Source organism: Anomaloglossus baeobatrachus, chromosome 3, assembly GCF_048569485.1.
Source record: "Anomaloglossus baeobatrachus isolate aAnoBae1 chromosome 3, aAnoBae1.hap1, whole genome shotgun sequence".
NCBI lineage: Eukaryota > Metazoa > Chordata > Amphibia > Anura > Aromobatidae > Anomaloglossus > Anomaloglossus baeobatrachus.
The window spans coordinates 308,257,438-308,271,648 of NC_134355.1; the positions used below are offsets into that span (position 1 = coordinate 308,257,438).

Here is a 14,211-nt window from a genome sequence, read left to right on the forward strand (position 1 = left end):
AAAGCGTAAAAAGTCTCATAATCGGCCCCAGAATTGTCATATATTAATAACTATAATGAAAACTTACTTTAAAGCAGTTTCATTGAATCATAGTTTGGTGTTAAATTCTGTACCTATTTATTGGCTATCATGGAAATGAGCTTTAAGGGGGTGTCCCATGAACAAAGTTCATTGTAAGCAATAGATCTTATAATAATAATAATTTTCACAATTCGATGTATTTAATAAAAAATGTCCACGGGCTGAGATAATCTTATATACAGTATAGGAATTAGCATTCAGAGGCTAAAATTTAACTTTTAATCTATTCCATTAAAATTTAGATTAAAATATGTATTAACCCAAAGTTCTTTGGATTGCTGTCATTAATACAACACTCACATTTCCAGAGAACCTATGACATAACAAAACAAGCAAAAAAAACACAAAAAACACAAAACAAATTGAGTAAGATGATTATCACTCCAATAAAGACAGTGGTCCAATATGAGTATCTAAAAAATCATCAAAAAAACTCAATATAATAAACAATTAGTGCACGGTGATCCTCAAAGAGGAATTTACCAATTCAAATTTTATGGAATGAGTTAGGAATGATCTCACCCATTCTTGCAGCTTGGGGTACACAAGACTTCCTCTATATGGGTCCACACAGCATCGGCTGGCCCTATACTGACCCTAGAAGATCTTCATAACGTCTGACACCCCAAAGCTTCTGCTCTTACAAGAACAGACCACATCTAGTCCTCTCTTATGCCCCTACAATGTTCCTGGCCCTCGTCCCGACGCGTTTCATCACTTCCGACTCATCAGGGGACTTCAGTATTGCATTAGAGGTAAAAGGTCCTACACCCAGACTCACATAGGAGCTGAGGCAGGCATGAAAGAGAGTATATAAACATAGCAGAGCCAATCATAAAATGCACTTAATCAGAAACTCACCAATGGCCAGTTTCATCCCCAGGTGTTTATGTTCAGTCATCATCATCACTCTCCAAATATGTAAAGCCACGCTATATAGAAGCACATGGTGGCTAAATGCAGCGTGCGTTCCAAAGTGAAACATGTATATCCGGTGTGTAAATCACATCCGGGATCATTCCGGGTGTATATCAAAGAAAACCAATCAGGGAACGCTATAACAGCGCGCCTATCAGCAAATACAATCCCTCCAGACGTAGGTACTGGGGGCGTGTTTACCCCCGAATAGGGCAAGTCCTAGAACTACCAAGGCAGACCCCTTGGACATACTGCGCAGGCTCCCCTTGTGGAACGCATACATGCGCGCTCCACACAGAGGGCACCGAGTGCATAAGGCACGTCACATCCGGTCTCCCTAGGCAGGCGCGTCACCAAAGGCATCGCACATGTCCAGGACCTATCACAATTAGGGGCGTATTCACTGCTGAGTGACGTATCTCACAGGGAAGCATCTCTCAGACGCTCCGTGCAAATCCCTGTATGGAACACATAAACATGCGCTCCACATCATATAAAGGGATATTCCATGCCGGACGCTATCAGAATCAACCTCCGTAGATAACCATATCGTTAAGTCACTGTGTGTATCAAGCACAACACAGTGTGCTGCGCAGTTTCTACAATAGAGGATATCCCTAAAATAACATCACTAATGGATGCTAACATGCATCCATTTGGTCTCATATACATCCAAAATACGTATACTGTGCATATTCTAACATGGGAACGCCTACTCCTTCAACGTCCTCCCCTCAATGTCATAGCACGAAGGGAGGGAAAGGACGTCACCAATGACTGTTAAAGGAGCATCTCTCCTATATGCACGTCAATGGACTCATGCTACCAATTCTAGGAGGGCTCCAAAAATATATTACACAGGACGTTATGTATAATGTATAACCATGTTCTACTGGACTGGAGAGGTTATTATGATGTAATTAATTAAATATGTGACTGACCATAGGGGTGGTGGGAGGGGGGGGTGTGCTGTGACATCTATGTGTTACAATTGACTTTAGCTGTACATCAATCATATAGTTCAATCAAGGCCCAAGTATAACAGTGGCATATAGATTGGGTTCTAGATAGGGAGACGGAACAACACCATCAATCCCGAACCATAAGGGTTACAAAATCATTAATCATTATTACAAGGCTATCTTTGGCAGTTGTCCAACTGGACCTATATGAAACTGGCGAATTGCAAATGTTCATTTAATCCTTGCGGAGATAAGGTACCCAAGGTAAAAATCCATTTAGTCTCTCTTTGAAGTACTTTTTGGTCCCAATTTCCTCCCCTTTTGGGCTTTGGGATCAGATCAATGCCAACAAAACGTATCACTGAGGGGTCACCGCCATGTTTGGCCCAGACATGTCTGGCCAAAGATTTGTCTCTCTGGTGCTCAATGTCACCAAGGTGATCCCCTATTCGGCGTCTGAATTCACGAATGGTTTTACCCACGTATTCAAGTCCGCAGGAACATGTGGCCTTATATATCACTCCCTGGGAACGACAATTGATGAAGTGGCGGATTTCAAAAGTTCTGTTGAGGACATTGCTCCTAAAGTTTTTTTCTATCTCTAAAAAGGGGCATGCAATACACTTGGAGCATTTATAACACCCTTTAATTTCTCTAGATAGCCAGTTTGTTTCATGGCTCCTTTCAAAATGGCTATGTACTAGCCTATCGCCCAGGGATTTCCCTTTTTTGTAGGTAATTAACGGTCGGCGAGAGAGTGAAGGGCCTACATCTCTGTCCATCAACAGTACAGGCCAATGTCGTTCAAGGATCTTGCGAACCTCCGTGGCTCCATTATCAAAAGTAGTAATAAATCGTATGATATTCTCCTCTTTGATTGGTTTCTGTCGATTAGCTAACAGTTCTGCTCGGGGGATGTTCTTGGCCTCATGATATGCTTTTTTTAGGATCTCCTTGGGGTAACCTCTTTCTTTGAATTTGTCGCGGAGTGTCCTTGACTGTATCTCAAATACACGTTTGTCAGTGCAGTTCCTCCGCAACCGAAGGTATTGACCTTTTGGAATTCCTCTCCTCAGGTGGAAGGGATGGCTGCTTTCCCACCTGAGGAGGGAATTCGTGGCGGTAGGCTTATAGTATGTTGATGTGGAGATTTCGCCTATGCCATTTTTTTGGATGAGAATATCAAGGAAGGGGAGAGTTTCTTCCTCTATGACATATGTAAATCTGAGGTTGATATCATTCTGATTTAGACCCGCTACATAGTTAATCAATTCTCCTCTTGGTCCATTCCATACAATCAGAATGTCATCTATGTAGCGGGTCCATACATCAAATTTACATGTCATTTCTCTTTCCTCCTCCACAAAGATCCGTGTCTCCTCCCACCAACCGAGGAATAAATTTGCATATGTGGGAGCACAAGGGCTCCCCATAGCGGTACCCCTGAGTTGGTGGTGGATCCGCCCATCAAAAACAAACACATTCCTCCTCAAACAAAAATCCAGGAGTTTAAGAATGAATCTGTTATGATTAGAAAATTGACAACCCCGTGAGTTCAAAAAATACTGCACTGCCTCTAAACCTCTAGCATGGGGTATCGAGGAATAGATGGCCTCCACATCAATACTTCCAAGGAGGGCCCCTTCACTGACTGAAATACCCTCTAGTTTCCGTAAGAGGTCAGGGGTGTCCTTCACATATGAAGGCAGGGCTGTTACAAATGGTTTAAGGATCCTATCAAGGTAGATGCCACAATTCTGGGTTAAGCTATTGATCCCAGATACAATAGGCCTTCCTTTTAGTGGGTGAAGACCCTTATGTATTTTAGGAAGGCAGTAAAAAGTTGCCATCACTGCCTCCCTTTGATACATGAACTGATATTCGGTTTTATCAATTACCTGGGTCTGAATGCCCTCATCCAAGATGTCTCTCAGTTCTTCCAGGTATAGGTTAAGCGGGTTTGAAGAGAGTTTCTCATATCCAGTTTCATCATTTAAGATGTTTTTACACATCTCCACGTATTGGTCAACATCCATGACAGCCACATTGCCTCCCTTGTCACAGGGTTTAATGACAATGTGGCTGTCACGTTCTAAACTTCTCAATGTCTCCATCTCAGCCCTTGACAGGTTATATTGTATATGACAGGAAGACTGTGAGACATTGCAAAGTTCCCGAGTTACCAGTTCTTCAAAAATATCAATGGCCGATAGATCACCCACAGGGGGAGGAAATTTTGTGCTCTTGCACTTAAGGTCAGTAAACGGTCCCTGACCATGAAGATTAGGATCAGCAGCACCTATACTATCCAACAGTCTAATATCAGGTAAGAGATCCGTAGGAATATCCAATTCCTGGCATAGTTTTGCATCCTGTCGTAAATAATGTTTCTTCCTTTTTTATTTTACGTAAGAACAGATTTAAGTCCTTTACAGATTCAAATGTGTCAAAGTTTGAAGTAGGCACAAAAGAGAGACCTTTTTTAAGCAAATCCATCTCAGCAGAACTCAAAACCTTTTTTGATAAATTAATAACCTGAATGTTAGAGGTTACTTTGGGAATTGCTGAAACCGGCTCCTGAGGGGGTATGGTTCTAAAAAAGGATTAGGTGATACGTTGCCTGTCCTTTCTCTAGATCTTTGACCCTTCCTTCCCCTTCCTCTGCCACCGTTTCTACCATTTCTTTGTCGTCTATGGCCTTCACCGTCTGAAAAATCAGTATCTGTGGATGACGGTTCAACCTCAGTTATTTGGCCACCAATCTGATTTACAGTTAATTGGTATGCCCGATTATCCTTGAAATCGGCAAAATCTCTCAAATATTGTTTGTGCTTTCTCTCTTTCAATCTGTATTGAAAACGTTCTAATTCATCTTTTAGTTTATTCTCTTTAGTGACAAAATCCGGTTCACCTGAAAACTTTTTGGTAGTGTCTATACTTTCCTTTAATTTGTCGTCCAAAAGGGAGAGAGTCGCCTGTTCCTCAGTAAGCATTAATTGCATCAGGCGCATAGAGCTGTTGGTCGCTTCCCTCTCCCAGTTGGTCACAAAATCTGGGTTTCTATACCTTGATCCTGCTGTAAGATGGATCCTAAGGCCTCGTGGGACAATGGCAGCCTTTATATAGCTCTCCAGGCTTTTAACCTCCCACCATGAAACTATTTGATCTTTATATACTTGTGTCAATTCCTTGAATGCCGCTCCATAGGAGGGAGTATATTTCTTTTGGACAAAACCTTGATCAGAGAATACTTGCTGTGCTTCAACCAACCATTCATTTGTATTTAGTCCAGTGGACAAAAAACCTGCCATACCTAGTGTAGTTATATATCAAAACAGCAGCTCCTGATGTAGGAGAATAGGCCTCTTCAAATTAGAGAAATTAGCATTCAGAGGCTAAAATTTAACTTTTAATCTATTCCATTAAAATTTAGATTAAAATATGTATTAACCCAAAGTTCTCTGGATTGCTGTCATTAATACAACACTCACATTTCCAGAGAACCTATGACATAACAAAACAAGCAAAAAAAAACACAAAAAACACAAAACAAATTGAGTAAGATGATTATCACTCCAATAGGGACAGTGGTCCAATATGAGTATCTAAAAAATCATCAAAAAAACTCAATATAATAAACAATTAGTGCACGGTGATCCTCAAAGAGGAATTTACCAATTCAAATTTTATGGAATAAGTTAGGAATGATCTCACCCATTCTTGCAGCTTGGGGTACACAAGACTTCCTCTATATGGGTCCACACAGCATCGGCTGGTCCTATACTGACCCTAGAAGATCTTCATAACGTCTGACACCCCAAAGCTTCTGCTCTTACAAGAACAGACCACATCTAGTCCTCTCTTATGCCCCTACAATGTTCCTGGCCCTCGTCCCGACGCGTTTCATCACTTCCGACTCATCAGGGGACTTCAGTATTGCATTAGAGGTAAAAGGTCCTACACCCAGACTCACATAGGAGCTGAGGCAGGCATGAAAGAGAGTATATAAACATAGCAGAGCCAATCATAAAATGCACTTAATCAGAAACTCACCAGTGGCCAGTTTCATCCCCAGGTGTTTATGTTCAGTCATCATCATCACTCTCCAAATATGTAAAGCCACGCTATATAGAAGCACATGGTGGCTAAATGCAGCGTGCGTTCCAAAGTGAAACATGTATATCGGGTGTGTAAATCACATCCGGGATCATTCCGGGTGTATATCAAAGAAAACCAATCAGGGAACGCTATAACGGCGCGCCTATCAGCAAATACAATCCCTCCAGACGTAGGTACTGGGGGCGTGTTTACCCCCGAATAGGGCAAGTCCTAGAACTACCAAGGCAGACCCCTTGGACATACTGCGCAGGCTCCCCTTGTGGAACGCATACATCCGCGCTCCACACAGAGGGCACCGAGTGCATAAGGCACGTCACATATGTCATATGTCATATGATTGATGTACAGCTAAAGTCAATTGTAACACATAGATGTCACAACACCCCCCCCCCCCTCCCACCACCCCTATGGTCAGTCACATATTTAATTAATTACATCATAATAACCTCTCCAGTCCAGTAGAACATGGTTATACATTATACATAACGTCCTGTGTAATATATTTTTGGAGCCCTCCTAGATTTGGTAGCATGAGTCCATTGACGTGCATATAGGAGAGATGCTCCTTTAACAGTCATTGGTGACGTCCTTTCCCTCCCTTCGTGCTATGACATTGAGGGGAGGACGTTGAAGGAGTAGGCGTTCCCATGTTAGAATATGCACAGTATACGTATTTTGGATGTATATGAGACCAAATGGATGCATGTTAGCATCCATTAGTGATGTTATTTTAGGGATATCCTCTATTGTAGAAACTGCGCAGCACACTGTGTTGTGCTTGATACACACAGTGACTTAACGATATGGTTATCTACGGAGGTTGATTCTGATAGCGTCCGGCATGGAATATCCCTTTATATGATGTGGAGCGCATGTTTATGTGTTCCATACAGGGATTTGCACGGAGCGTCTGAGAGATGCTTCCCTGTGAGATACGTCACTCAGCAGTGAATACGCCCCTAATTGTGATAGGTCCTGGACATGTGCGATGCCTTTGGTGACGCGCCTGCCTAGGGAGACCGGATGTGACGTGCCTTATGCACTCGGTGCCCTCTGTGTGGAGCGCGGATGTATGCGTTCCACAAGGGGAGCCTGCGCAGTATGTCCAAGGGGTCTGCCTTGGTAGTTCTAGGACTTGCCCTATTCGGGGGTAAACACGCCCCCAGTACCTACGTCTGGAGGGATTGTATTTGCTGATAGGCGCGTCGTTATAGCGTTCCCTGATTGGTTTTCTTTGATATACACCCGGAATGATCCCGGATGTGATTTACACACCGGATATACATGTTTCACTTTGGAACGCACGCTGCATTTAGCCACCATGTGCTTCTATATAGCGTGGCTTTACATATTTGGAGAGTGATGATGATGACTGAACATAAACACCTGGGGATGAAACTGGCCATTGGTGAGTTTCTGATTAAGTGCATTTTATGATTGGCTCTGCTATGTTTATATACTCTCTTTCATGCCTGCCTCAGCTCCTATGTGAGTCTGGGTGTAGGACCTTTTACCTCTAATGCAATACTGAAGTCCCCTGATGAGTCGGAAGTGATGAAACGCGTCGGGACGAGGGCCAGGAACATTGTAGGGGCATAAGAGAGGACTAGATGTGGTCTGTTCTTGTAAGAGCAGAAGCTTTGGGGTGTCAGACGTTATGAAGATCTTCTAGGGTCAGTATAGGGCCAGCCGATGCTGTGTGGACCCATATAGAGGAAGTCTTGTGTACCCCAAGCTGCAAGAATGGGTGAGATCATTCCTAACTCATTGCATAAAATTTGAATTGGTAAATTCCTCTTTGAGGATCACCGTGCACTAATTGTTTATTATATTGAGTTTTTTTGATGATTTTTTAGATACTCATATTGGACCACTGTCCCTATTGGAGTGATAATCATCTTACTCAATTTGTTTTGTGTTTTTTGTGTTTTTTTTGCTTGTTTTGTTATGTCATAGGTTCTCTGGAAATGTGAGTGTTGTATTAATGACAGCAATCCAGAGAACTTTGGGTTAATACATATTTTAATCTAAATTTTAATGGAATAGATTAAAAGTTAAATTTTAGCCTCTGAATGCTAATTCCTCTAATTTGAAGAGGCCTATTCTCCTACATCAGGAGCTGCTGTTTTGATATATAACTACACTAGGTATGGCAGGTTTTTTGTCCACTGGACTAAATACAAATGAATGGTTGGTTGAAGCACAGCAAGTATTCTCTGATCAAGGTTTTGTCCAAAAGAAATATACTCCCTCCTATGGAGCGGCATTCAAGGAATTGACACAAGTATATAAAGATCAAATAGTTTCATGGTGGGAGGTTAAAAGCCTGGAGAGCTATATAAAGGCTGCCATTGTCCCACGAGGCCTTAGGATCCATCTTACAGCAGGATCAAGGTATAGAAACCCAGATTTTATGACCAACTGGGAGAGGGAAGCGACCAACAGCTCTATGCGCCTGATGCAATTAATGCTTACTGAGGAACAGGCGACTCTCTCCCTTTTGGACGACAAATTAAAGGAAAGTATAGACACTACCAAAAAGTTTTCAGGTGAACCGGATTTTGTCACTAAAGAGAATAAACTAAAAGATGAATTAGAACGTTTTCAATACAGATTGAAAGAGAGAAAGCACAAACAATATTTGAGAGATTTTGCCGATTTCAAGGATAATCGGGCATACCAATTAACTGTAAATCAGATTGGTGGCCAAATAACTGAGGTTGAACCGTCATCCACAGATACTGATTTTTCAGACGGTGAAGGCCATAGACGACAAAGAAATGGTAGAAACAGGGGCAGAGGAAGGGGAAGGAAGGGTCAAAGATCTAGAGAAAGGACAGGCAACGTATCACCTAATCCTTTTTTAGAACCATACCCCCTCAGGAGCCGGTTTCAGCAATTCCCAAAGTAACCTCTAACATTCAGGTTATTAATTTATCAAAAAAGGTTTTGAGTTCTGCTGAGATGGATTTGCTTAAAAAAGGTCTCTCTTTTGTGCCTACTTCAAACTTTGACACATTTGAATCTGTAAAGGACTTAAATCTGTTCTTACGTAAAATAAGATGGAAGAAACATTATTTACGACAGGATGCGAAACTATGCCAGGAATTGGATATTCCTACGGATCTCTTACCTGATATTAGACTGTTGGATAGTATAGGTGCTGCTGATCCTAATCTTCATGGTCAGGGACCTTTTACTGACCTTAAGTGCAAGAGCACAAAATTTCCTCCCCCTGTGGGTGATCAATCGGCCATTGATATTTTTGAGGAACTGGTAACTCGGGAACTTTGCAATGTCTCACAGTCTTCCTGTCATATACAAAATAACCTGTCAAGGGCTGAGATGGAGACATTGAGAAGTTTAGAACGTGACAGCCACATTGCCTCCCTTGTCACAGGGTTTAATGACAATGTGGCTGTCATGGATGTTGACCAATACGTGGAGATGTGTAAAAACATCTTAAATGATGAAACTGGATATGAGAAACTCTCTTCAAACCCGCTTAAGCTATACCTGGAAGAACTGAGAGACATCTTGGATGAGGGCATTCAGACCCAGGTAATTGATAAAACCGAATATGAGTTCATGTATCAAAGGGAGGCAGTGATGGCAACTTTTTACTGCCTTCCTAAAATACATAAGGGTCTTCACCCACTAAAAGGAAGGCCTATTGTATCTGGGATCAATAGCTTAACCCAGAATTGTGGCATCTACCTTGATAGAATCCTTAAACCATTTGTAACAGCCCTGCCTTCATATGTGAAGGACACCCCTGACCTCTTACGGAAACTAGAGGGTATTTCAGTCAGTGAAGGGGCCCTCCTTGGAAGTATTGATGTGGAGGCCCTCTATTCCTCGATACCCCATGCTAGAGGTTTAGAGGCAGTGCAGTATTTTTTGAACTCACGGGGTTGTCAATTTTCTAATCATAATAGATTCATTCTTAAACTCCTGGATTTTTGTTTGAGGAGGAATGTGTTTGTTTTTGATGGGCGGATCCACCACCAACTCAGGGGTACCGCTATGGGGAGCCCTTGTGCTCCCACATATGCAAATTTATTCCTCGGTTGGTGGGAGGAGACACGGATCTTTGTGGAGGAGGAAAGAGAGATGACATGTAAATTTGATGTATGGACCCGCTACATAGATGACATTCTGATTGTATGGAATGGACCAAGAGGAGAATTGATTAACTATGTAGCGGGTCTAAATCAGAATGACATCAACCTCAGATTTACATATGTCATAGAGGAAGAAACTCTCCCCTTCCTTGATATTCTCATCCAAAAAAATGGCATAGGCGAAATCTCCACATCAACATACTATAAGCCTACCGCCACGAATTCCCTCCTCAGGTGGGAAAGCAGCCATCCCTTCCACCTGAGGAGAGGAATTCCAAAAGGTCAATACCTTCGGTTGCGGAGGAACTGCACTGACAAACGTGTATTTGAGATACAGTCAAGGACACTCCGCGACAAATTCAAAGAAAGAGGTTACCCCAAGGAGATCCTAAAAAAAGCATATCATGAGGCCAAGAACATCCCCCGAGCAGAACTGTTAGCTAATCGACAGAAACCAATCAAAGAGGAGAATATCACACGATTTATTACTACTTTTGATAATGGAGCCACGGAGGTTCGCAAGATCCTTGAACGACATTGGCCTGTACTGTAGATGGACAGAGATGTAGGCCCTTCACTCTCTCGCCGACCGTTAATTACCTACAAAAAAGGGAAATCCCTCGGCGATAGGCTAGTACATAGCCATTTTGAAAGGAGCCATGAAACAAACTGGCTATCTAGAGAAATTAAAGGGTGTTATAAATGCTCCAAGTGTATTGCATGCCCCTTTTTAGAGATAGAAAAAAACTTTAGGAGCAATGTCCTCAACAGAACTTTTGAAATCCGCCACTTCATCAATTGTCGTTCCCAGGGAGTGATATATAAGGCCACATGTTCCTGCGGACTTGAATACGTGGGTAAAACCATTCGTGAATTCAGACGCCGAATAGGGGATCACCTTGGTGACATTGAGCACCAGAGAGACAAACCTTTGGCCAGACATGTCTGGGCCAAACATGGCGGTGACCCCTCAGTGATACGTTTTGTTGGCATTGATCTGATCCCAAAGCCCAAAAGGGGAGGAAATTGGGACCAAAAAGTACTTCAAAGAGAGACTAAATGGATTTTTAACTTGGGTACCTTATCTCCGCAAGGATTAAATGAACATTTGCAATTCGCCAGTTTCATATAGGTCCAGTTGGACAACTGCCAAAGATAGCCTTGTAATAATGATTAATGATTTTGTAACCCTTATGGTTCGGGATTGATGGTGTTGTTCCGTCTCCCTATCTAGAACCCAATCTATATGCCACTGTTATACTTGGGCCTTGATTGAACTATATGATTGATGTACAGCTAAAGTCAATTGTAACACATAGATGTCACAGCACACCCCCCCCCCTCCCACCACCCCTATGGTCAGTCACATATTTAATTAATTACATCATAATAACCTCTCCAGTCCAGTAGAACATGGTTATACATTATACATAACGTCCTGTGTAATATATTTTTGGAGCCCTCCTAGAATTGGTAGCATGAGTCCATTGACGTGCATATAGGAGAGATGCTCCTTTAACAGTCATTGGTGACGTCCTTTCCCTCCCTTCGTGCTATGACATTGAGGGGAGGACGTTGAAGGAGTAGGCGTTCCCATGTTAGAATATGCACAGTATACGTATTTTGGATGTATATGAGACCAAATGGATGCATGTTAGCATCCATTAGTGATGTTATTTTAGGGATATCCTCTATTGTAGAAACTGCGCAGCACACTGTGTTGTGCTTGATACACACAGTGACTTAACGATATGGTTATCTACGGAGGTTGATTCTGATAGCGTCCGGCATGGAATATCCCTTTATATGATGTGGAGCGCATGTTTATGTGTTCCATACAGGGATTTGCACGGAGCGTCTGAGAGATGCTTCCCTGTGAGATACGTCACTCAGCAGTGAATACGCCCCTAATTGTGATAGGTCCTGGACATGTGCGATGCCTTTGGTGACGCGCCTGCCTAGGGAGACCGGATGTGACGTGCCTTATGCACTCGGTGCCCTCTGTGTGGAGCGCGGATGTATGCGTTCCACAAGGGGAGCCTGCGCAGTATGTCCAAGGGGTCTGCCTTGGTAGTTCTAGGACTTGCCCTATTCGGGGGTAAACACGCCCCCAGTACCTACGTCTGGAGGGATTGTATTTGCTGATAGGCGCGCCGTTATAGCGTTCCCTGATTGGTTTTCTTTGATATACACCCGGAATGATCCCGGATGTGATTTACACACCAGATATACATGTTTCACTTTGGAACGCACGCTGCATTTAGCCACCATGTGCTTCTATATAGCGTGGCTTTACATATTTGGAGAGTGATGATGATGACTGAACATAAACACCTGGGGATGAAACTGGCCATTGGTGAGTTTCTGATTAAGTGCATTTTATGATTGGCTCTGCTATGTTTATATACTCTCTTTCATGCCTGCCTCAGCTCCTATGTGAGTCTGGGTGTAGGACCTTTTACCTCTAATGCAATACTGAAGTCCCTTGATGAGTCGGAAGTGATGAAACGCGTCGGGACGAGGGCCAGGAACATTGTAGGGGCATAAGAGAGGACTAGATGTGGTCTGTTCTTGTAAGAGCAGAAGCTTTGGGGTGTCAGACGTTATGAAGATCTTCTAGGGTCAGTATAGGGCCAGCCGATGCTGTGTGGACCCATATAGAGGAAGTCTTGTGTACCCCAAGCTGCAAGAATGGGTGAGATCATTCCTAACTCATTCCATAAAATTTGAATTGGTAAATTCCTCTTTGAGGATCACTGTGCACTAATTGTTTATTATATTGAGTTTTTTTGATGATTTTTTAGATACTCATATTGGACCACTGTCCCTATTGGAGTGATAATCATCTTACTCAATTTGTTTTGTGTTTTTTGTGTTTTTTTTGCTTGTTTTGTTATGTCATAGGTTCTCTGGAAATGTGAGTGTTGTATTAATGACAGCAATCCAGAGAACTTTGGGTTAATACATATTTTAATCTAAATTTTAATGGAATAGATTAAAAGTTAAATTTTAGCCTCTGAATGCTAATTCCTCTAATTTGAAGAGGCCTATTCTCCTACATCAGGAGCTGCTGTTTTGTTATATACAGTATATCACAAAAATGAGCACACCCCTCAGTTTTGTAAATGTTTTATTATATTTTTTTTCTTGGGACAATGAAGATATGACACTTTGATACAATGTAAAGTGTTCAGTGCACAGCTTGTATTAGGCTATGTGCGCACGTTGCGTACTGTCCCTGCAGAAATTTCTGCAGCGATTTGAACAGCACATGCGCGCTTCAAATCGCTGCAGAAACAGTTCGTAATGAAAAAAAAAGCCGATTTCATGCGCTCTGACTGCAGCTCCTCCCATAGACAGAGCGGGACCTGCAGGCAGAGTGCACAAAAGAAGTGACATGTCACTTCTTAGAACACGCGCTTCGGGCAGCAGCTGAAGCGCTGCGCTCTAAGATGCCACGTGCGCACGGCTCCTGCATAATCTTCATAGATAATGCAGGGGACGCAGGACGCATGCAGTTACGCTGCGGTGCTGAACGCAGCGTAACTGCATGCAATTACGCAACGTGCGCACATAGCCTAACAGTGTAAATTTGGTGTGCCCTCTAAATAACTCAAAACACAGCCAGAAATGTCTAAACTGCTGGCAACAAAAATGAGTACTACCCTCATATTTTTGTAAACATTTTATATCTTTTCATGGGATAACACTGAAGATATGACACTTTGATATCATGTAAAGTAGTCAGTGTACAGCTTATATAACAGTGCAAATTTGGTGTACCCTCTAAATAACTCAACACGCAGCCAGAAATGTATAAACTGCTCGCTGCAACAGTGAGTACACCCCTAAGTGAAAATGGCCACATTTTGCCCATTTAGCCATTTTCCCTCCTCTGTGTCATGTGACTCATTAGTGTTACAAGGTCTCAGGTGTGAATGGGGAGCTGTTGTGGTAAATTTGGTGTCATCGCTCACACACTCTCATACTGGTAACTGGAAGTTCAA

The 14,211-nt window shown here is 42.5% G+C and overlaps 1 long non-coding RNA gene across 1 annotated transcript in view; it reads right to left on the minus strand.

Annotated features, from left to right (window-relative positions):
- The window catches only part of LOC142296404 (uncharacterized), a 114,920-nt gene that overhangs the window by 55,948 nt on the left and 44,761 nt on the right, over positions 1–14,211 (minus strand). The window lies entirely within an intron of this gene.